The 22,687-nt window shown below is 30.1% G+C and overlaps 1 long non-coding RNA gene across 6 annotated transcripts; it reads right to left on the bottom strand.

The window, feature by feature from the left end:
* Nucleotides 1-15,719: 15,719 nt before the first annotated feature.
* LOC120090081 lies at nucleotides 15,720-22,393 on the bottom strand. Of its 6 annotated transcripts, none has more exons than XR_005485413.1 (5): nucleotides 22,092-22,393; nucleotides 21,877-21,946; nucleotides 19,074-19,155; nucleotides 17,316-17,394; nucleotides 15,720-15,969 (listed from the first exon to the last, which is right to left on the bottom strand). It is a non-coding gene; the product is annotated as an uncharacterized LOC120090081 (long non-coding RNA). The 6 variants fall into 6 exon arrangements; XR_005485412.1 differs by having other exon boundaries at nucleotides 15,720-15,973; XR_005485410.1 differs by having other exon boundaries at nucleotides 15,720-16,028.
* Nucleotides 22,394-22,687: the final 294 nt, after the last annotated feature.

Here is a 22,687-nt window from a genome sequence, read left to right on the forward strand (position 1 = left end):
TCTTGGAGAATCATCAATGCATTTACTCTAACTATTCTATTTTGTAAAACTGATATTTAAAGAAATCTATATACGTTTGAGAATCAATGCATTGATGATTTTCAAATGTAGTCGTAATGAAATGTTTAAATTGATTAACTTGTGAAAATTTAGGAGTTTAATTGACTCAAATCATAAGTTTCACATGATATTGGTTGAAGAAAATCCTAAGTGTTCGAACTTGGCGTGACAAATGGGTTAGAGATTGAAGAAGACAATTCGATTGTGGATGCTTATAATGTTAATTTCCAAAAACAAAAAGCCAAATGGTTACCAAACGGGGTCTTAATTTTTATTTTTTTTTTAAATTAAACATATAAACACCATTTACACATCTAAATCTGTTATTTTGTTATCTACTTTTTACTAATAATGTTTTTAAAAACCAAGTCAAGTTTTGAAAATGAATAAAATAGTTTTTAAAAACTTGTTTTTTGTTTTTAAAATTTCAATAAGAATTCAACTCTTTTACTAAACAGAATCGTAAAACATTATAAGAAATTGAAAAGAAATAGATATAATTTTAAAAAATTTAAAATAAATAGTCTAATGGTTAAAAAAATGAGCCTTACCTATTCAATTTTGAAATTCAAAGATTGTTTTGATAAAAATCTCAAAGAGCAATATTTAGATGTATCTTATGCATTCGAATATCATCACACACATAAAAAATGAACTAAAATATTTAATAAAAGAAGAAGAATTTTCCATATGAAAAATTATAATTGTACAATTTAGTAGGATGCATAAAGATAGGTGTTATCAAGGATAAACCTAAATATTTTTTAATCTCAAATCTCATAAACCAAAAATTAATTTGATCTGCATTCATCTATACTTTTGACTTTCTATATTTTATTGAATAATTTTAAAATCAGATGGATATGCACCTACCATTGTACAAACCATCCAATAATTCAATTAAAAAAATGAATTATTATTATATTTTTTAATAGGTTACAAAAGAGGCTTACATCATATAGTTGCACCCTTACCATTACCCAAGTGGCCCTATCCATTTAAACCTTTGAGCGACCACTTCTTTCTTTGTTAAAAAAATGATAAGCAATAAAGATCTTCCACCCATCTCATATGTAGCTCAAACAACACCCAATAATGGGTCATGTCACCATTTTAAAACATAATTTTTAATTTTATTTTTAGTATAATAGAAAACGAGAGCATGAATTAGATGAAACCTAATTATTATCTTTTTTTTTTAGTTAAAAAATGATAAGTAATAAAGTAAGTAGATTTTTTCTATTCAAACTTAATAACGATGATCTGTTTTTTAAAAAAATGATAAACAATAAAGCAAGTAGCATTTTTTCTATTCGAACTTAAGAACGACCATCTCTTTTTTAGTTAAAAAATGATAAACAATAAGTGATTTTTTTTCTATTCAAACTTTGACCATTTCTTAAAAAATGATAAGCAATAAAGCAAGTGGTCTTTTTTTCCATTCAAACTTCAGAACTACTATCTCTTTCTTTAGTTAAAAAATTATAAACAATAAAGCAACTAGCATTTTTTCTATTCAAACTTAATAATGACTGTTTTTTTTTTTTTTTTTATAGTTTAAAAAACAATAAGTAATAAAGTAAGTGACCTTTTTTCCATACGAACTTAATAACAACTGTTTTTTAGCTAAAAAAATGACCAACAATAAAGTAAGTGTCCTTTTTCCATTCAAACCTAAGAGCAACTATTTCTTTTTTCAGTTAAAAAAAATGAGCACTCCCTTATCATAATGATGAGACAACTTTGATATATGGTGGGATGACTACTAGTCTCTTTTTATTTGCATTTTTTTTAGAAATAATTAATAATTTAGGAAACGGTTTTAAATCTTTTGTTATATCAATACTCATCAGTCACATTATGATAAGGGACGACTTTTAAGGTATATCATCATCATTTTTATACCTTATCTAATTTTGTCGACGTTGTTTTCAAAATAGATGGTTTTAAAAATATTAAAAAATAAATTATAAAAAAAGATATGGTGGTTAGCTAGGCTCATTTTGTGTGTACATGAATGAAACTTTAGATTGGCTAAGTTTATTAATAAACTTCTATTAGAAGAAAATAAGTTGGGAATATAGATAAATTGAGTACACGAAAAAGGATATTGTCCTAATAGAGCTAAGTTTGTCAAAGATGCATGCTTTGGATGAGATGCTAACGTTGCATCTCTCACCAAGAGAAGTGATTTCTTTCAAAGAAAGACATAAGGGACAATATGATGTTTGAAGTTTTACTGAATTGCATATGAGCGTTGACTTGGGCAATTATGCAAGATGCATGTTGAAAAATCTCTTCTGAAACTTATAGTTATATTAATTAAATTTGGACAATTTAAACCATAAACTTTTGTAATTGTACATTTCATTTGAAAAAAAATCTTTTCTGAAACTTATAATTATATTAATTAAACCCCCAAACATTCACAAATTGATCAATTTAGATGACCTTCAGTCAAAATTTCCTTGGAGAGTCATCCATGCATATACTCTAACTATTCTAAACTGATATTTAAAGAAATTTACATACGTTTGAGAATCAATACATTGATGATTTTCAAATGTAGTCGTAATAAAATGTTTAAATTGATTGATTTGTGAAAATTTAGGAGTTTAATTAACTCAAATCATAAGTTTCACATGATATTGGTTGAACAAAATCCTAAGTGTTCGAACTTGGCGTGATAAATGGGTCAGAGATTGAAGAAGACAATCCGACTGTGGATGTTTATAAATTTAATTTTAAAAAATCGAAAACCATATGGTTACCAAATGAAGGTCTTGGTTTTTAGTTTTTTTTTTTTAAAAAAGTAAACATATAAACACCATTTACGTATCTAAATTTGTTATTTTGTTATCTACTTTTTACTAATAATGTTTTTAAAAACCAAATCAAGTTTTGAAAATGAAGAAAATAGTTCTTAAAAACTTGTTTTTTGTTTCTAAAATTTCGATAAGAATTCAACTCTTTTACTAAAGACAAATGTAAAATATTATAAAAAATTGAGAAGAAATAGATATATTTTCAAAATTTTAAAACAAATAGTCTAATAGTTAAAAAAAAAAAAAAGAGCATTAACTATTCAATTTTGAAATTCAAGGATTGTTTTGATAAAAATCTAAAGAGCAATACTTGGGTGTATCTTATGTATTCGATTATCATCACACACATAAAAAATGAATTAAAATATTTAATAAAAGAAATAAAAAGAATTTTCCATGTGAAAAATTATAATTACACAATTTAGTGGGATGCATAAAGATAGATATTATCAAAGATACACCTAAATATTTTTCAATCTCAAATTTCATAAATCAAAAGTATAGTTTACAAAAAATTAATTTAATCTGCATTCATCTATACTTTTGATTTTCTATATTTTATTGAATAATTCTAAAATCAGATGGATATGCACCTACTTTGTACAAGTCATCCAATAATTCAATTAAAAAAATGAATTATTATTTATATTTTTTTAATAGGTTACAAAAGAGGCTTACATCTTATAGTTGCACCCTTATCATTACCCAAGTGGCCCTTTATCCATTTAAACTTTTGAGCAATTGCTTCTTGTTATAAAGAACTTCCACCCATCTCATATGTAGCTCAAACAACTGGATCATGTCACTATTTTAAAAGATAATATTTAATTTTATTTTTAGTATAATAGAAAACGAGAAGCGTTGAGTTAGATGCAATCTAATTATTATCTTTTTTTAGTTAAAAAATGATAAAAAAAAATAAAGTAAGTAGATTATTTATATTCAAACTTAATAACGACTATTTGTTTTTAAAAAAATGATAAGCAAATAAAGCAAGTGGCATTTTTTTTCCATTCAAACTTAAGAACAACTATCTTTTTTCAGTTAAAAAAATGATAAACAATAAAGCAAGTGGCCTTTTTTCTATTAAAACTTAATAACGACTATTTCTTTTCTTAAAAAATGATAAGCAATAAAGCAAGTGGCCTTTTTCCATTCAAACTTATGAACGATTATCTCTTTTTTTAGTTAAAAAATAATAAATAATAAAGCAACTGGCATTTTTTCTATTCATATTTAATAACGACTATTTCTTTTTTTAGTTTAAAAAACAGCAATAAAGTAAGTGACATTTTTTCCATTCGAACTTAATAACATATGTTTTTTAGCTAAAAAAAATGAGAAGCAGTAAAGGAAGTGATCTTTTTTCTATTCAAACCTAAGAACAACTATTTCTTTTTTCAGTTAAAAAAAATGAACACTCCCTTATCATAGTGATGAGACACTTTGATATATGGTGGGATGACTACTAGTCTCTTTTTATTTGCATTTTTTTAATTTAATCTTTTTAGGAATAAATAATAATTTAGGAAACGGTTTTAAATCTTTTGGTATATCGATACTCATCGATCACATTATGATAAGGAACGACTTTAAGGTATGTCATTTTTATACCTTATCTAGTTTTGTCAACGTGGTTTTCAAAATAGTTGGTTTTAAAAATATTAAAAAAAAAAAAGATAAGGTGGTTAGCTAGACTCATTTTGTGTTACCACCTTTCTTATAAGCGAATTTTGTTTGTACATGAATGAAACTTTAAACTTTGCCAAGGTTACTAGTAAACTTCTATTAGAAGAAAATAAGTCGGGAATATATATAAATTGAGCACACAAAAAAGGACTTTGTCCTAATAGAGCTAAGTTTGTCAAAGGTGCATGCTTTGGATGAGATGTTGATATTGCATCTCTTGTCAAGAGAGGTGACTTCTTTCAAAGAAAGATATAAGGGACAATATGATGTTTGAAGTTTTACTGAATTACATATGAGCGCTGACTTGGGCAATTATGCAAAGTGTATGTTGAAAAAACGTTAAGATGACTCAACACTCGAAATTCGAATATTAAACAGAAAACACTAACAAGTATTGTAACAATATCTAACAACTATAAATGAACACGAGAGTTGGTAACCTAGTTCGGTGATAAACCACCTATATCTGGGGGCCTGTGTGCCTCGAAAAGATAATTCCACTAATAATAATGAGTTAAACAATTTACAATGTAGTATTTATCTATACACCAATTACTACAGTGGCTCACATAGAGCTCAACTCCTACATCACCTAAGCTCCCCCTAGATGTGAGACTCCTTCTCAAATATACTTAGGCCCTCCCTAAGCTTGATATTAGTGGTGAGACTCCTCTCACTACCATATCATCCTCTCAAATTAGTGAACTCCATTCACTGATGAATCTTAGGATCCCCTTGAGATGGAGAACTCCATTCTCCAAAACTGATTCTTAGGCTCCCCCTAAGACTAAGAATCTCTTCTATGTCTGCTGGGGTTTAGGCTCCTCCTAAGCCGTGATAATCTTCAAATATTGCAATCAATGGATGAAGAACTTGCATACCGAAATGACAAACAAACAAGCAAGAACACGATGTAGAATAGTTTGGCCGAGTGCAGTAGATGTCTTACTCTAAAAAATCAAACCAGCATAAAGACACTCTCTCTATCTTTAAAAGCATACCAAGACACCCTTTTTAATAGACAAATACAGAAAAGGAAACATCTCCTAAATAGAAGAAAATAAGTCGCTTTGCAATAAAGGAAAATATCAAACAAAACCAATAAGTCAAAATTTTCCAGATTAGAAAAAATATTCTACAGGAAATATGCTGATGTCTAAACCCGATGTTAAGCAGAAACCAAGATTTTAAAAAATATAAAATCAATCAAAACGAAATCTCCAATATATGTGATTTAAATTATCTCAATGGTTGAAAATTTCTAATGAGACAAGGAAGTGGAAAAGATGCACCATAAATTTTAGTGAAGTTTATCGACATGTGACGAAGAAGAAAAATCTTAAATGTGATATTCCAAGTCATCGTACTACTCTTTATAGACAAGTTGAAGATGGTCTAAATGATTTACAAAGAGATAAAAAAAAAAATTTGTTACAAGAAATAAAAAATATCTTTAACTTTGTCCTTAAAAATATATATATATATATATCTTGATCGAGACAAAATTTCTACTGATACACTAATATTATTATTGAAAATACATTTAAAATAAGTATACTTCGAATGAACTACATTCACCCTACAATGGAAGATCCTAATTTCAAAACAATTTAAAATATATTTTGAGAGTGATTTTGAGAAAGTCAAAATCATTTTTATCATGTTCAAACTTACTTCGAAATATGGTCTTGATAATTCAAAACCAACTTAGATTATATGAAAATTGCAACTTGTACCTCAAATACGGACAATTATTATCAGTTCAACATAAGTTGTATCTCAAACATAGATAATTATTACTAATTCAACTCAACCAATTTTACAGGTGAAACACTATAGGTGTGTTATGATGGGATAAGATTTGTTTCTAATTAAGCAAACATTTATGACTTGAAACCTGTGGTTTTGATATGTTTCTAAGAATGGGAACCACCTTGATCCCAATGGAATGAAGCAACCCATGAGATTTGCCGTGGAAACCAACAATCGTAGTCCCTGCATTAGGGAACCAAAACCTGACTCCCTCTTCTTTGCCAAATGGTCCATGAATCCTCGTGTTGCTCTCCAGCGTCAGCGATCTAATCACGGATTTCTTTTCCCAATTTCCCACGTATCCATGAATTGAGATCAAGTATTCATTCGGTTCATCAAGCACCACCTAAATTTTAATCATACAAAAATTTAGGAATTTAGGTGTTATGAGCTACCTTTACAATAGAGTTTTGACAAGATTCACAAGGTTTTTGGAAGTAGTGTTCTGGCTAGGGTTTGAGAGTTTGCAATCCTTAAAAGTCTTCAGGCTCTCTCTTTCTAAGAGCTAAAGTAAAGGCATGTCTTATCCCAATATGTGTTTGTTCTAATGTATCATGTAAATTAGTTGAAATGTAAAAATCAAATAATTCTTTGTGATGGAACAAAATATCTCTCACGACTTCATTCAAGAACACCGTCGCCCTTGGAATCAATAAGAAAACAAGTGCTAAGTTTCAGATCAGGCTAGGCTAACTCAACCGCTTACTTCTACTAATGTATGGCTAAGTAGCGCCTTTTCCTTTAGGTCCAACGTAGCGTTGACAAAGAAGAACAAACGGTTAAAAGACAGCGCTACAAGCTCTTGGCACTCTACTTAAGGAAGTGAAGCAACCACTTCTCCCCGGCACGGGCGGTAGTATCTCGACCTTTCACTATCAAAGCGTTGTAAATATTAGGCATTTTACCCGGGGGAAAAGCAACGGGATTGGGACGGGGTAGGAGACCCACTCCCCATCTTCATGGGATATTTTTCCCCTGACAGAAGCGGGGATGAGGACGAGGATTCCCCATTGGAAAAAGGGTCCCCAAGGAGACTCATCCCCATTTTTTTTGTAACTATTATATATATTAAAAAATAAAAAAAATTAATTAGGGATAGGGACGGGACGGGGATACCCTCCCCGTCTCTACCTCATCCCTAATTGGGGACATGGTTAGGATCCCCAGTTTGACCCCATGGGACCTAATTTCGTGAAAATTTTTAGCAACCCTAATTTACAACAATTGTCCAATGAGAAATTACCGTGATAAATATTATTTAGAATAAGTGATTTGTTTTTATAAAAAGATTGTGTAAAAGAAAGAGAAGCATAAGATACGAATGCATACTTATTTATTTATCTCTTCACTTTTTAAATTACTACTTAAAATTTAGGAAAAATTGCCTTTTCAATCTTCAAATTTTTAGTCATAGATCATTTTGGTCTATGAGTTTTTGAAAGATTTTTTTTGGTCTCCAAGTTTTGTATAATAAATTTAAAAAGATCTACTAACGATGTTGTTAAACACAAACAGAAAAATGACTAGATGGTTGACATGCTAGAATTAAATGACACGGAAAATGATATAATTTTAATCTTTTTATCTTCTTCCCTCCCTCGCCTTCCTCTCTTTTCTCTCTATTAACGGGAGGAAGGGATGTCCCCATTCCTTCTTCTCCCTCCTCCATTATGCGATTTCATTATGGAAATTTTAACATATTTTCGAGATAAGAAATATATATATATATATATAATACAGAGAGTTGGAAAAATGGGAGAGAAAAGAGAGACTGGGACTTTTTTCCATATAATATTGTTATCAATATTAGTATTCTAATCCTTGATTTTGAATTGCTTTTCAATAGTGATTGTGAACCCCTCAATTTACTGTAGGTCAATATTTTAATTCTTTAATATGCATCAAAATTGACCTTTACTTCGTCTTTAATTTTAAATGTTGTTTAATTATTATTTAATTTGAAATTTTCAACTTTACTTTTACTAGATGTCAATTTTCTTTCTAAACTTTGAATTCCATTCACAAAAAAATATATTTATAAGTAGTAACTCACGCATAAATGTAAATGTAAAACTTTAATCTTAATTTCTAAATGTTTTTTAATGGTTAATTAATTAGAAATTTTGAAATTCTTGTTTACATTCTAGTTGAAATACTTTTATCAATTTTCTTTATAAATTTAAAAATCAGATGTTACTTAAAAGAAAAAAAAACAAGTTAAATATGTATACAACTCACAAACAATGCTAAATGAAAAATTTAATCAAACCTACAAGGGACTGATCTTAAGAAACAATAAATTAAATAGAGTTAATTAATCAAATTAAAAATTTAAGAATATAATTATAACAAATGACAAAGTTTAAGTTATGTGTTTTTAGATTAACAAATGTAAAACATAAATGATAATAAATAAAGAAACCAAAAATATGTTTTTTTTCCTTGGAAAATTGAAAACGTGAATAAAAAAGCTGATGGTTTCTGTTCTACCTACCTCATATGTAAAAGGACCTCCAACTCCATGCTTGTCTGACCAACTTGAACGTCCATTGTCGGAATATTCCGTCTGAATAGAGTTGACGCAGCCTCCATATGTGATTATTACTCGTTTTATTGACGAGAAGACTCCGTCGTCCCAAGGGCTGCCTCCGGCACCGCCGTGTTGTCCCTGCGATATCACCATACTCTCCACCCCGTCTCCGTCCTACGCGCAAATTCATTCATTCTTTATTCATTTTGGATTGATATTTTCAAAAATCGTTAAGTTTTAAATTTTTTTAAAAAAATATATAGAATTTCCAAAAACAATTTTTTTTAGAACTTAATTATGAGAGTGAAGTGTTTATTCAAGAAATATGAAAACCATAATAAAAAAATTGAGAGTAAATAAGTATAAATTTCAAAAACAAGATCAACTATATTGCCAAATGAGTCCTTAGACTCCGTTTAGTAATAATTTTGTTTTTTTTTTGTTTTTGAAAATTAAACATTTTAATTTCTTCTTATTTTTCTTATATTGGTTTACATATTTATTAAGTACAATAGTTGAATTATTAGCCATATTTCAAAAAGAATTTTTTTTTTTTTTTTTTTTTTTAAAAAAATTGACTTGGATTTTAATATAATGGTTAAAAATAGATAACAAAACAAAAAATTTAAAAGGCGTCAAATGGGTGTTCATAGGCTTAATTTTTCAAAAATTAAAAATAAAAAAAAAACTAAATAATTACCCAATTAAGACCTTAAATATTTTGTGTGTTTGTTTATGAAAATATTATGCTTGTTTATTACAATTTCTGCATAATTTTCATACATCTGTATTCTTAACGGAATTTTAAAAACAAAACACAAATTCTTAAGAACCATTTTTTTCATTCCAAAATTACCTAGCTTTGTTTTTTAAAACATTCCCGATATTTTAAATAAACAAAGAACTCAAAACCAAATTGTTATCCAATAAGGTCTATTTTTTTTTTTCGATTTAAAATTTATAAACTTTTCATGCTTTAACAAACTACTTTTTTCGACCTTTATAAACTAAAAACAAAAATATTTTGGTTTAAATTTGAAATGTGGATTGAATATAAGGGTAAACTCTTACTTAGAAAAAGCAAGAAAATCAAATATGGTAATGTTAATCTTACCATTATGGTGGATAGAGCATCAAAGTTGAATGGACACCACAGAGGAAACTGAGGTTTTGGAGATCTTATTAGCAACAGAAATAATTGGAATGAGATATATCACAATAAACTATGTGGGAACTTGGTTGAAGACTGGGAGTAACGTTTTTTTTCTTTTTTTCTTTTGGAAGACCCGTATTTAATTAAGACTCTTATTAAATTAAAAAAATAAAAATAAAAAATTTCAAACGTGATCGGTGTTCTCAAGTCTCAACGCGTATGTATAAGTTTGAGCAGATCATAAACAGTCAGCGCTCCATTCTCTTACCTTGAATTCTTATAACTGTTTTCTAAAATAATACAGTAAGCATTTTTTAATCCGTTTTTAAATATAGGAAAATACCAATATAGCAAAACATTACCTTTGATAGACATTGTAGATATTGATATAGTCACATTAACACTAGATATGAGATGCCTAAATCTTAAAGTCTAGTTTTATTGTTTCTAATTTTATCCTTTTTAAACATGTTAGATATGGGTAATTTTGTTATTTTATTAAATTTATAATGTGGCACACATTAGGGTTTTTTAAGGCTATATAAAGCCAAGCCATCAGGTTGTACGAAGAGTTCTTGATGTTTGAGTTTTAGGGTTTTCCTTGAATGAAAATTCTATGATAGATGACAAAGCATCATCACCATTCTTTTGCAATTCTTGAATTCAGGATTGCATGCTAAGAACATTCAGGTAAGTCTGATCATCTTGTAGAAGCGATTGATTGTCTCGTGTCTTAAAATTTCGTTTTGGAAAACATTAAAATAGCGAATTATAGACCACAATAAACATTCGACCCTAATCATGCTTTGTAGAAATTAAAAGAGAGGAAATATGATAGGAGTAATCTTACCTTTAAAGAACAACTAATCTTCACGAATTCCTCACCAGCAAGATCACAAACAAAGAAAAGACTTCTCACGAATACTGCAACGAACAACAAAACTTAGACACTATCACAATGGCTATCTTACTATTCTGAAGGTGAGAATTAAGTAGAGTTTTGTGGACTTATTAATTTTGATGAGGGGATGAAATTTCTCGAGAGAATTGATTTGGAGAAGAAGATGAAGTATTGCTAGAATTCCAAATTGAATGGTAAAAGAAAAAAAAAAAGGACTACAGATTTGGATGAAAACTGGACGATTGGGTTTTAGGAACAAGCGAAGTTGAAATGGAGAAAAAAAAAAAAAAATCAAAAGTGAAATTAAAAAAAGGGGAAGAAGCAAGCAACTCAATTTTCCTAAGTTGTAAGCTGCTAAAATTCACAAGGAAATATTAGTTATTTCAAAGGTACATTTGCTTTTTAAGATTTACTCCTAAAATTATTGATAATAAAATTGGGATTCAGTAAAATTAGTATCTGTTTTTTTATTCATAATTCTTTGCTTCCTTTTTATCATTGAATTGCCTAGTTGTTTGTCATCTTTGTTCATCTTGCATAATTCTTTGAATCTTGAATCTAAAAGTCTTGATTCTTGTTGTTTTCTTGTTTAGTTTGTTGAATCTTGAACATTAGGTTCTTGATTTCTAATTTTTGTTTTTGTTGACTTCTACTTGTTCTTTGTTTAAGTTTGACACTTTGAAATTATTCTTGTTTGGTTTATTTTTTGCTTTCTCTTTTGATCTTGATTGCAAATTTTGGCTCATTGCCTTTTGACAGCATTCATTTTTGTGAGAGAGTGTCTACATTAAGAATATAAAACATCACCTATCAAGTAAAACACGTGAGGGAGTGATTGGTGAGATCCATTTTGCTTTCACTTATTTTTATTTTGCAGCCATGTTCCATCAAAGAAGAAGGCCTATTGAAATTCGAGGTAGAGATGCAAAGCTTAGAGAGGCTATATGAGAAGATTTCCTGGAACTACGCAGTTTTATAAGAAAATATGTTATGGAAACAATCCAATTAAAATGGAGTTTGATGTGCCAAATGTCAAAGGAATGAACAGCAAACCAAAACGTGATCAATCACCCAAAGAAGAAGAAGATTATGCAAATTTTCCAAGAGCACGAAAAGAAGATTTAAATGAAGAGATTTCTGATGAGGAAGAAAGAAAAGTCATTGAGAGTAAAGAGATAAATAATTCTTAATCAAAATTAGAGAAAGAAAATGAAGAGTCAGAGACACTTGTAGAAGAATGTGAAAGGAGAATTTGACAATAGTGTGCAAAGTAATAAAAATGAAGGAGAGATCGAAGGAGTGAGTCCAATTGTGAGAGTACGTGAGGATGAAATTATCTCCTCAAAACTACTCATCTTTGATTCTATACACAAGAGAGTTTGTTATCACTAAAGTGGAGTTAATTTTAGAGTATCACCTAGTACTACTTATTCTGATTTTTGTAGGACTTTAAAGCACCAATGAAAGAGCGATATTGCCCACTTGTGAGGTAAGAACAAAGATATTACTTAGAAAATATTGCTTCAAACTTGTTTATGAACTCATCAATGGTAAAAAATTGAAGAATGGTCAAAAGAGAGTTAGATAATTAACATTTCATGAATATAAATTTGCTCTGCAAGGTAACAATTTAGATTCGAGGACAAATCATTTTAAAGGAGGAAAGGATGATATGAACTACCTAGGACTCAAAGTTATTATTAATATTTTCTTTATTAATTTAAGTTTAATTTTATTGTTTCCATGTTTATCCTTTCTAAACATGTTAAATAAGAGTAATTTTGTTATTTTATTAAATCTATGATGTGGCACACATTAGAGTTTTGGGAGGCTATATAAAGCATCGCCGTTAGGTTGTACGAGGAATTTTTTATGTTTGAGTTTTAGGGTTTTCCTTGAATGAAATTTCTCTGGTAGATGACAGAGTCTCATCGCCATTCTTTTGCAATTCTTGAATTTAGGGTTGCATGTTAAGAACATTCTAGTAAGTCTGATTATCTTGTTTGTGGAGTGTTCGAACATGGAGTAAGGAACTAGTTTTCTTTATCTCTTGGTCTTGAATCAAAAGGTAATCCAATTCTAAATTCTTCCATTTGAATTGACATCAATAGAGTTGGGGGTTTTAGAATTTGTTATTAGGGGTTCATCAAAGGTTCCTAATTTGTAATTTCTAGGGTTTTCATATTAACACTGATAATATCTATCAATGTCTAGTGTCTCATCGATACTGATAGATGTCTATCAATATCTAACTGATAGATATTTGATTGATGTAAAAAATTGCATGTTTTTACTATTTATTTTAGTACTTTTTTTTTATAGTAAAAATACACTTTATGTGATATTTGACCTTGGGGTGCCCCAAATTAGATAAAATGAGTAATCACATATCTTTAAATTGTTTAAAGTGTGTTTTTAGTGATTTAGGCTAATTATATGAGATCCTTTTAATTGATTTTTGACTATTTTGCATATTTTGATTTCACACCACCAGATTCACTGCTACTGCATCAAAAAGCCTAATTTTTCAGATTCGTGCTCAGTCATTATGGTTGTTATTTTCTTGATTAAAACTGCTATTCAAAGCCTAAAATGATGGGCAAATGTTCAAAACATGATTTTAGGTCATTCCTCAACCACCTTGGCCTATACAAAGGAGGAGAAGCCTCCCATTTCAAGTATCAACTCTCTATCGAACTCCATCTACCCTCCCTCAACGAAATTCAGTCATCCCTTGTCCGAAATCTCATTCTTTCAGTCAGTAAACTTCAGGAACAAAAGTCCCTCTGAGGCTTGAGCACTCTAGGTTACTTCTACTCCGTGAAAATGTGTGGCGAAGTGAGATTCCGTTCTTGCAATAGGAGAATCACCCTAGGGAAAGATTGGGCGAGTGAGAGATCATCACAAGGCCACTTTTATTATATTTCCAACATTTCTTCTAATTTCTCTTTGCTTTTTCTATCTTTATTTATTTTCATTTGTTGAACATTTATCTTGTAATCATGATTTATGATCGAATGAAATCTATTCATTTTACTATTAGTCATGAGCTAATTTCTTTAAGGGATTTAGTTATGTGAATACCTTAGGGTTTTATGGCTTGAACAATGCTTATGTTTCATACCTATTTGACTTATGCATTTCCTTTATTGAATTTATAGAAAAATATTTTTAAGTTAAATCGATCACTTAATTTAGCAATCTAATGGAGTCTTAAAGCTGAGAAGGTTATTAGAATGTAAATTGGGGTCACAAATGGATATGGGACTAAAAGCCTAAAAATAGGACTATCACGTCGTCTTAGAAATAAGGGACATCATAGAAAATTTCATGTGAATTAATCTAATATCCAACTAACCATAGAAATATAGGCATTAGCTACTTAGAGCTTCTAGAAGAAATTGATACAAGACCAAATAAAAGAAGTATTTTGTCCATGACTAAGTCATTGTCCTGGTATGATACTCCTGCATTGCCCAAGGCACACGGTAGGTTGAAACATAACTACATCCTTGGTCAACACTCTTATTTACTGCTTTTATCAATAGTCAACATCAAAATCACTTATTACCGGTTACCCCTTGAATTGCATCAAATAACTCTTTTTTAGAAAAAAATGAATCGCATAAATAGTCTTGTGGGATTAACTCTTGTAATACTTCAAGAATTATTACTTCATCGACAGTGTATGCTTGCACTTAGACCATATTTATTCTCATTTTCATCATTTCTACGATTGATCGATCAAGTTTTTGACATCGTTATCAGGAACTATTTCACATTCAAATTTTTTTTTATAGAAATTGTGATTAAATTGCAACTACATTGGCTCTTTCTCATAAACTCTTATCTTTGTTTGCTTTTGTTTTGTAGGTTGAGCTTAGTGCATAAACAAAAGAACCTATTATTTTTGAATTATGTCTTGATTATTCAAAAAGATCCACCAAATGGACCCATCTATCATTGCAGCATTAATTGCAGAATTTGCAGAACTAAAAAACACGTTGAATAATTTATATGAGAGAAACAATCCGTTTGTTGCTCCTAAATACAAAACTTTCTGATACTTTTTGTTTTGATTGTTGCAAAGTTATTTTTGGTGGAATATGTCCTTATTTATCTAGGTCTTGTGTTTATTATAGAGGAAAACATATTTTTGACTATTGTAGAGCATAAGCAAGGATTGAGTGAGTACCCTAACTCCTCAAGGGTTGACCAGCTAGACGCTGATAGATTCGAATCAATGTTTTAATTGCATCATAAACATGTCCAAAAAGAGCCAAGTGTCAACAAGCATTGAAGAGCTTGTTAAGAAATATAGGGCGAACATGGATGTTAAGATTGAAAGTGAAACAACATTTCAACAAAATTTAGAGAACCAGATGGAAAATAGTGCAAATGAATTGAAGATTAGCCCACAAGAAACCTTGCTCATAACACAGAAACTTTGCATGAAGAAGAAAAAGAACAAGGTGAAACAATAACATTTGAAAGTGAATTAGAAAAGGAATCTATAGAGCTCTTAGATGAAGCAAGGAGCACTCCAACACTAGAAAGCATTAAAGACTAGGAAGAGAAGAAAAGATTTTAGAAAACTCACTTGAGAAAAGAAATAACGAGAATGAATAAGAAGAGAAAGTTGTAGTAGGCCATGCGACTGTAACTTCACAACAAGCAAGTTCAATGCGTCATTGGCATTGAAAGACCTTGAAGGAAGAAAAAAAAAATTATGCTATTGAACTAATTGATACTTGTGTTTGTTATTGAAGGTTTTGTATCCTTAGAGGAAGCGAGTAATCGCCTTGTGTCAGTGATTTCATTTTGCAAAGAACTTATAACAAAGAAATTATATAAAGTAGGAAAAACTATTAAATACGTATAAGCGTGCTTTAGTAAATATATACATAGAGGAAAGGAAGAATAAATCATTCACCCTTGATAATCATTCACCCTTGATGAAATTCCTTCTTTGCATTTCTCTTGTCCAATGTCACGAGCACTGCCTTCATCAAAACATAGCAAGAAAATATCTGAACACCACCACGAAGCTCTTCCTTACTATTATCAAGGTAAAAATCAGAAGGAATTATGAACTTTTCTACTTTTTGTGAGGGAATAAGAGTTTGTTGAGAAAGATCTTAGGTGAGGGAAAAAATGCAAAGAAGCACACTTATTTTCTGTGAAATTTACGTCTCAATGTAAAACTCCCCAATATCATGTTGAATAACTTTATATTAAATCATATAAATATGACACATTTTATACATATTCAAATATTATTCTTTCACATAACCTATAATTTTAATATAAATCATATTTATATAAATTTTAACATATAATGAATGCTATTCATATAATTAATATTTGAATCCTATTCAAATATTTATTTTTCTCATCATACTTTATATTATAATGTATTCATATATATTATATTAATTACATCTCATATAAATAATTCTCTCAATTAATTTGAAAATTTCAAATTAATTAAAAAAAAAGTAACTGATTCTTATTTAATCATTAGTGAGCTAGCAAAGGAACCTTATGAACTTACATATTAGAAGCTCCAATGATATGAGATTAATTAATTAAACTCTTTAATTAAATTAATCAATATTCATTAACTGTTGCACATTCTACTAAAGACCGATAGCTGCACTCTTTGTACTGTAGATATATTTTTGTGTCCATGGATTTAACCAATCAATAGTAAGTTAACTCTTCACAAATTACTCGTGACTACAATTGGATAAATTATCGTTTGACCCTTGTAGTTACATCTAACTCCTTAAGTACCACTTTTTAAAAACGTCAAGTAATCTATAGAATAAGAGAAATTTTTTGATTGCCTAAAAGCGTAAAGCTACAATTTTCTGGATACGTTATAACTGTCAAGTATATGAGATATCTTGGCTTATTTTAAGTGTCAAGTATCTAAATTCTTGACATTTATCATGGATCAAGTTTTTCATAACTTGACAGTTTTTACTTGTCAAATGTAATTTCTTCTTGACACCCAAAAACTGACAACTTAATGAATACTTGATACGTTTTGCTTGTCAAGTTCATATGTTTTTTTTTAAAAGAAAAAATGTACTATTAGAAATTACCTATATAATTGCTCCTGTTTTAAGGTCCAATAATCACATTGATATATATAAGACAGATAATATTCATCAACCAAATAAACAACACACATTTCCAATCTTGTTAACCATATAAACAAATAATATATATTCACAATTTTATGTCTACAACGTTACTAAACTAACATCAACCAAACGAGTTATGATCCTTAATCATAAAACATAGAGCATATGTAATAATAAGAAAAAGAGATTGTACCATCCTCTAAGTACCACAACACTCCTAGATAACTCTAAAGTCAAAGCTTCATTAGATATTATCCTCAACTCCTTGAAATCTACAAACAAAATAGAAGGGTATTAAAACCAAAAACTTTAAGTCTAAATAGTACCTCCAAAAAACTCTCCTACCAATTAAGTTTTCCCCCCAATGTGCTAGTCTTATATCCCTCAAACTAAACTCAACCAACCAATAGAAAAGAGTGAAAATAATTTGAACAAAAAAAAAAAAAAAAAACCAAGTAAGATGAAACAACTAAAAGAATTTCATAGTTAAAGAGATAACTACTCAAATAACAACAAAAATTCAACAATATGGAGATTAGCTAAAAGTAGATAATTGAATTGAGTTGAGTTGGTAATTATTATCTGGAGAGTTAAATTATCTGGGGAGTTAAATTGTCTGTGTTTGTTTGCAAAATTGAGTTAGAGTTGGTAATTATTGTCTGTGTTTATTGTGCAGAGTTGAGTTGAGTTGAGCTGGGGATATGATGCAGATTTTTTGTGAATGAGATTAGTTCTATTTGTTTTTGTTTGTTTTTTATTTCATTATTTTATTTTTTAGTTTTATACTTTGTTATTGTTGATTAATTTTCAAATATACACGTATTTTCTTAAATCATCTATGACATAAATTGGACAATCTCAATTTTTTTCTCAATTTGTAGAACATAATAGATTATTTTCCATATATTCTTTAAAAAACTGTAATAATTCTAATTCTCTTCAATTTGTAAAACATACCAACAAAATACATTTCATATTGCTGCTAAATTAATTGGTATATTGTATATTGAATGTATGTATATATATTGAAGGTAATTATCCCAATTACTAATTGATATATTGTATGTATATTTATTTCATATATATATTGAATTTGATGAAGTACAGTAACATTTTTCATAAGATCACAAAAATAATATGAAATAACCGAACATGTGGTCGTTTCCAAAAAAATGCACAAAATATATGTTCTTTTCGATACTTATAATATAATACAGTGAGAGCTTCAGATTCATAACATAAGATAAGATCGGTCCTTGGAAGAAATCCAACAAAAACAATGAACCAAATCATCATATCTGACGATCCAAAGGTTTGACGACAAAAAAAAAAAAAAAAAAAAGATGGGGGAGAATCCAAATGGCGAAGATGATGGAAGAGAGAAGAAAATGAAAATATCACTGGTTTTTAGGGTTAGTTGTGATTTTAATAACCCACAGTTTTTCTTTATAGGCATAACAAATAAATACCTACCCAAACCAACAACTTATACCCATTTATCAAACAACCCTCAAATAACAACAAAACCACCCTAATTAACATAACAACGAAAGTGACAAGAATGGAAGTTATTGCTTTTCTATCCAATTACTCAACACACCGAGTTTTAATAAAAATAATGAGATAAAGAGTCCCTTCAAGGACTGAGGTCCAAATCCTATTTTGGATTATTGTAATTAAAAGAACCAAAATTTATATAGAAAGTATATAAATTAATGAAGAGCAAATGAGAAATAAGAAACATAACTATATAAATAGAAGGCTAATTAAAAAACTACAAGATTAATAAAAGAAAAAAAAATCCATGTCAATTTTTGAACTCCTTGAATGCTAGTTAATTACTCCTGCTCATGAACTTTATTGAATATTTTAGAACCTCAGTTAGCTTCCTATATCTTTTTGTAGGACTTCAAACAGACTCAATGGTTGCAAAAATATTTTAGAACCACACCTGAGAAAGAAAAACCCTGAAGGAAAAAGAGAAGACTTTTCTTAAGTCTTCAAAAGCTTCAGACCTGAAAAGTCCTCAACCCCTGAAAAGAGAAGGAAAATGCAAAGCAATTAAGTTCATCAACAACTAAATAACAAAAGAAAATAGAACAAAGGAAACAGAAAATAAAATAAATAGAATGTAATCTACTTCATTGTCATTTGGCTAGAGAGAAAAAAGGGCAGAACAACCACAACAATTTTTCCTTCATTTTCCACATAACCAAATAGAACAAAAATACCAACAAAAAGAGAGACTATACAAGTGATGAATCACAAAACACTAGATAAAAATTGCTTGCAAGTTATAGCTTCTAGTGTGGTTTTAAAGGGCAAACTTCTATCAAACATCCACAATGGAGACAAAAAGTGAAGGAAATCAAGTATGAGGATTTCCATGAACAGTGGAAGGATCGTTCCAAATTTCATTCGAATTGAACACAAACAATTACAGTCATAAAACGGAAACTAACAAGTCATGCACAAAATGAAATTACAGCATGCTCAACGATACAATCAAGGGATAAAGGAACAATTCTTCAAACTCCTTCGATCAATCTACAATCGTCCACAGCAACACAACCCTCGAACGCAACGACCGGTGCACAGCAACGAACACAATGATTTCACGAACCCAAGCGTAAATCGCAACACTCCTCGAAACCAATCAAGTTGAGTGAGGAAACCACCACAATGGTTATTATCTTGTATTCTCGGTATGAGAATCCTGGAGTTGGGGCTCTGTATACTTGGCTTGAGGAAGCGGAGAGACGGAGGACAACGGATCGTGTAGACCGATCAACAAGTGGGAAGAAGGAAACACTTTAAAATTGTATAAAGACGATGTGCTCGATCGTTTAGTAATTGGCAGCCTATCGTGTATAGACTTAGTCGCCATCGTTTAGCTCGACTCTAGCTAAGTGACTATCGTTAGTCAAAGCTCTATGATCCTTTAGTTCTCTCTATAGCGATCGCTTAGTGAAACACTTTCAACTTGATAGCTTTTTTTGTAGTTCTTTCGCGAATGAGGCAACTCCTCATTTAAGAAAACAATTTTCCTTTTATCGTCACAGTTACCATAAACCACCAATAATCTCCACTAACTTTGGTTTCATAGAGAAAAAAATGTAATTATCATAATTAATATATATCTAATAAATAAATTAATGACTAATCTTAACCATATTAATTATAACCTATATGTTTTAATTATTTCGTCTCATGAAAACAATACAAACCATAGTTTTTTTTTTCTATTTTATGCGTCTTAATGTAAATCATATTTACATTAATCCTCCTCTTGATGTATCTCATACATAACACCAATTGTATTATATATAATTGAATTTCCTTTGTTAATTTGAACTCTTCAAACTAACTCCAAGAACTGATTCTCAACTTGAATCCATTGAGCTACCAAGGGGACCTTATGGACCTGTAGCTTGAACTTCAACGGTACGGTGATAACTGACTAAACTCTTTAGTCATGAGATCCACCATCTGTTAACTACCGAGCACTCCACTAAAGACCGACAACTGCACTTTCTCACTATAGATATATTTCCTGTGTCCATATTCAACCAATCAACAATGCTATACCCTTCACAAATCGCTCGTAAGTACAGTTAGGCCAACTTACCGTTTTGCTCCTATAGTTACATCTAACTCCTTAAGTACCATTGATTCCTCTAACTCCTTAAAGAGAGGATGTGGTCACTATGTTCAAGACCCAGAATCAGCCCTGAAGGGAGTAATTTATCTACTTACCCCTGACTTCGGGGAAAGGGTGAATTCCTCTTGTGTAACTGAGTTCCCAGCTCCCTAATCAAACAAATCCCAAAAAGGTAGGCTTGTTGAGTTGGCAATCTGACCACTCTCACTCATACTAATCAAAGGACCGCCCTCAAAGGTAGAAGTTCTCAAAACACTAGGATTAAGGTCATGTCACCTATGGTCATTATAGTGAGATGTAAGTCTCAAGTATCAACGACGTTATATAAAGAGACGAATCATCTTGTGGTCAAGTCTTATAGAAACTCTTTGTATAGGACACCCCCACTCGCATGTCTCCACATGAATGGTCAAGAACAGACCATCTGTAATAGTTCACAACACTTGTAAGCCTTTACAAAGCGGACTGTATCCATATGTCGCCAGGATAAGGTATCCCTCCTTTAACCTTATACTACAGACCTTTTAGATTATTATTTAAGGCATGATCTACTTGTATATCTCATATACATGCTTAAGTTTACATACTATAACTACGGATCTTTATTTATTGGATATGAGTAAATGCAAATAAAATAACTTTTATTTTATTAATAACAATGTGTACAAAGTTGACAAACTACGAGACTCCAGGAGAATTAACACAATAATCCCAACAAAAAGAACCCATACAAAGAGAATGAAAACGATAAAAGACCCATGGTGCAGAAGATTCAATGTCGGCGACATTAGACCAACTGTAAAAATAACCCATGCGAAGGCTATGCATCAAGATTCGATAAGATCCATCCACGAGCACTGACCTAAACCCACAAAATTTCACTTTCAGTTTAGATCCTTTGGATCTGACGAACGGATCGACGATTTGATGAAGGAATTGATGATCTGACGCACGACTCATGGCAACGGAAAAAACAACGGCGGACATGGCAAAAGAATGGATGGCATAAATAAAAACTTTCATAGAACACAAAAATCAACTTAATTCAATCAATAAAAATTAAAAGAAACACACAAATAAAAGAAAAAAATACCGTGATGGAGTTGTTGAAAAACACGAATCCTCTCAAATTGCTGCTTATATATGTGTGTGACTATCCGTTTCTGGCAAGATTTAGAGGAAATTCAAAGGGTGAATCAACGAAATTTGAACTCTCAGATCTACTTCGACGATGCTGGAATAGACTTCGTGAATAGATTTGAGGATAGATCTTAGAGAGAAATGAAAAGCATTAAAAATCAGACAAACCTCGACTTTGACAGCATTCAAACACAACTCGAACGATACTAGCTGGAATGGAGTGGAATGAATCTTGAAGGACGCTAGAATGGAGCTCGAATAGTGCTAGAACAAAGGTCAGACGAACCTGCAATGCGAAGATCGAATGAACCTGTAACAAAAAGCTCAAACGGTGCTTGAGCGAAGCTGAGTTGCTAGACTTGTGAGCTGAACAGAGATAGTGAATACCAAGAGTTTTGAGTGGTGTGAGGAGATTTGTGTAAGAAAAGAAAAAGGTATTTTTACAAAGAAATTTAGGGTTTTGAATTTTATGTTTTTTACATTTCAGTAATCAAGGGTTTAATTAAAAACGTATGGTTTAATTAATTTTTATACTTGATATTTAAAATGTGTAAATTAAAAACATATAAAACTTGACATTTAAAAAATGTCAACTTTAAGCTAGCGTGAAAAAATCCAAAAAAATTCGTGAACCTTTGCTTTTTTTTTTTCCCCATTATTCTTGATGTTTTTCTTAAAAATTACATATTACTTGACATTTTTTCAAAAGAACGTCAAGTAATTAATGATAGAGTAAACTAAAAAGCAACGGAAGAAATTAGAAT

Source organism: Benincasa hispida, chromosome 11 (genome assembly GCF_009727055.1).
Source record: "Benincasa hispida cultivar B227 chromosome 11, ASM972705v1, whole genome shotgun sequence".
NCBI classification, from domain to species: domain Eukaryota; kingdom Viridiplantae; phylum Streptophyta; class Magnoliopsida; order Cucurbitales; family Cucurbitaceae; genus Benincasa; species Benincasa hispida.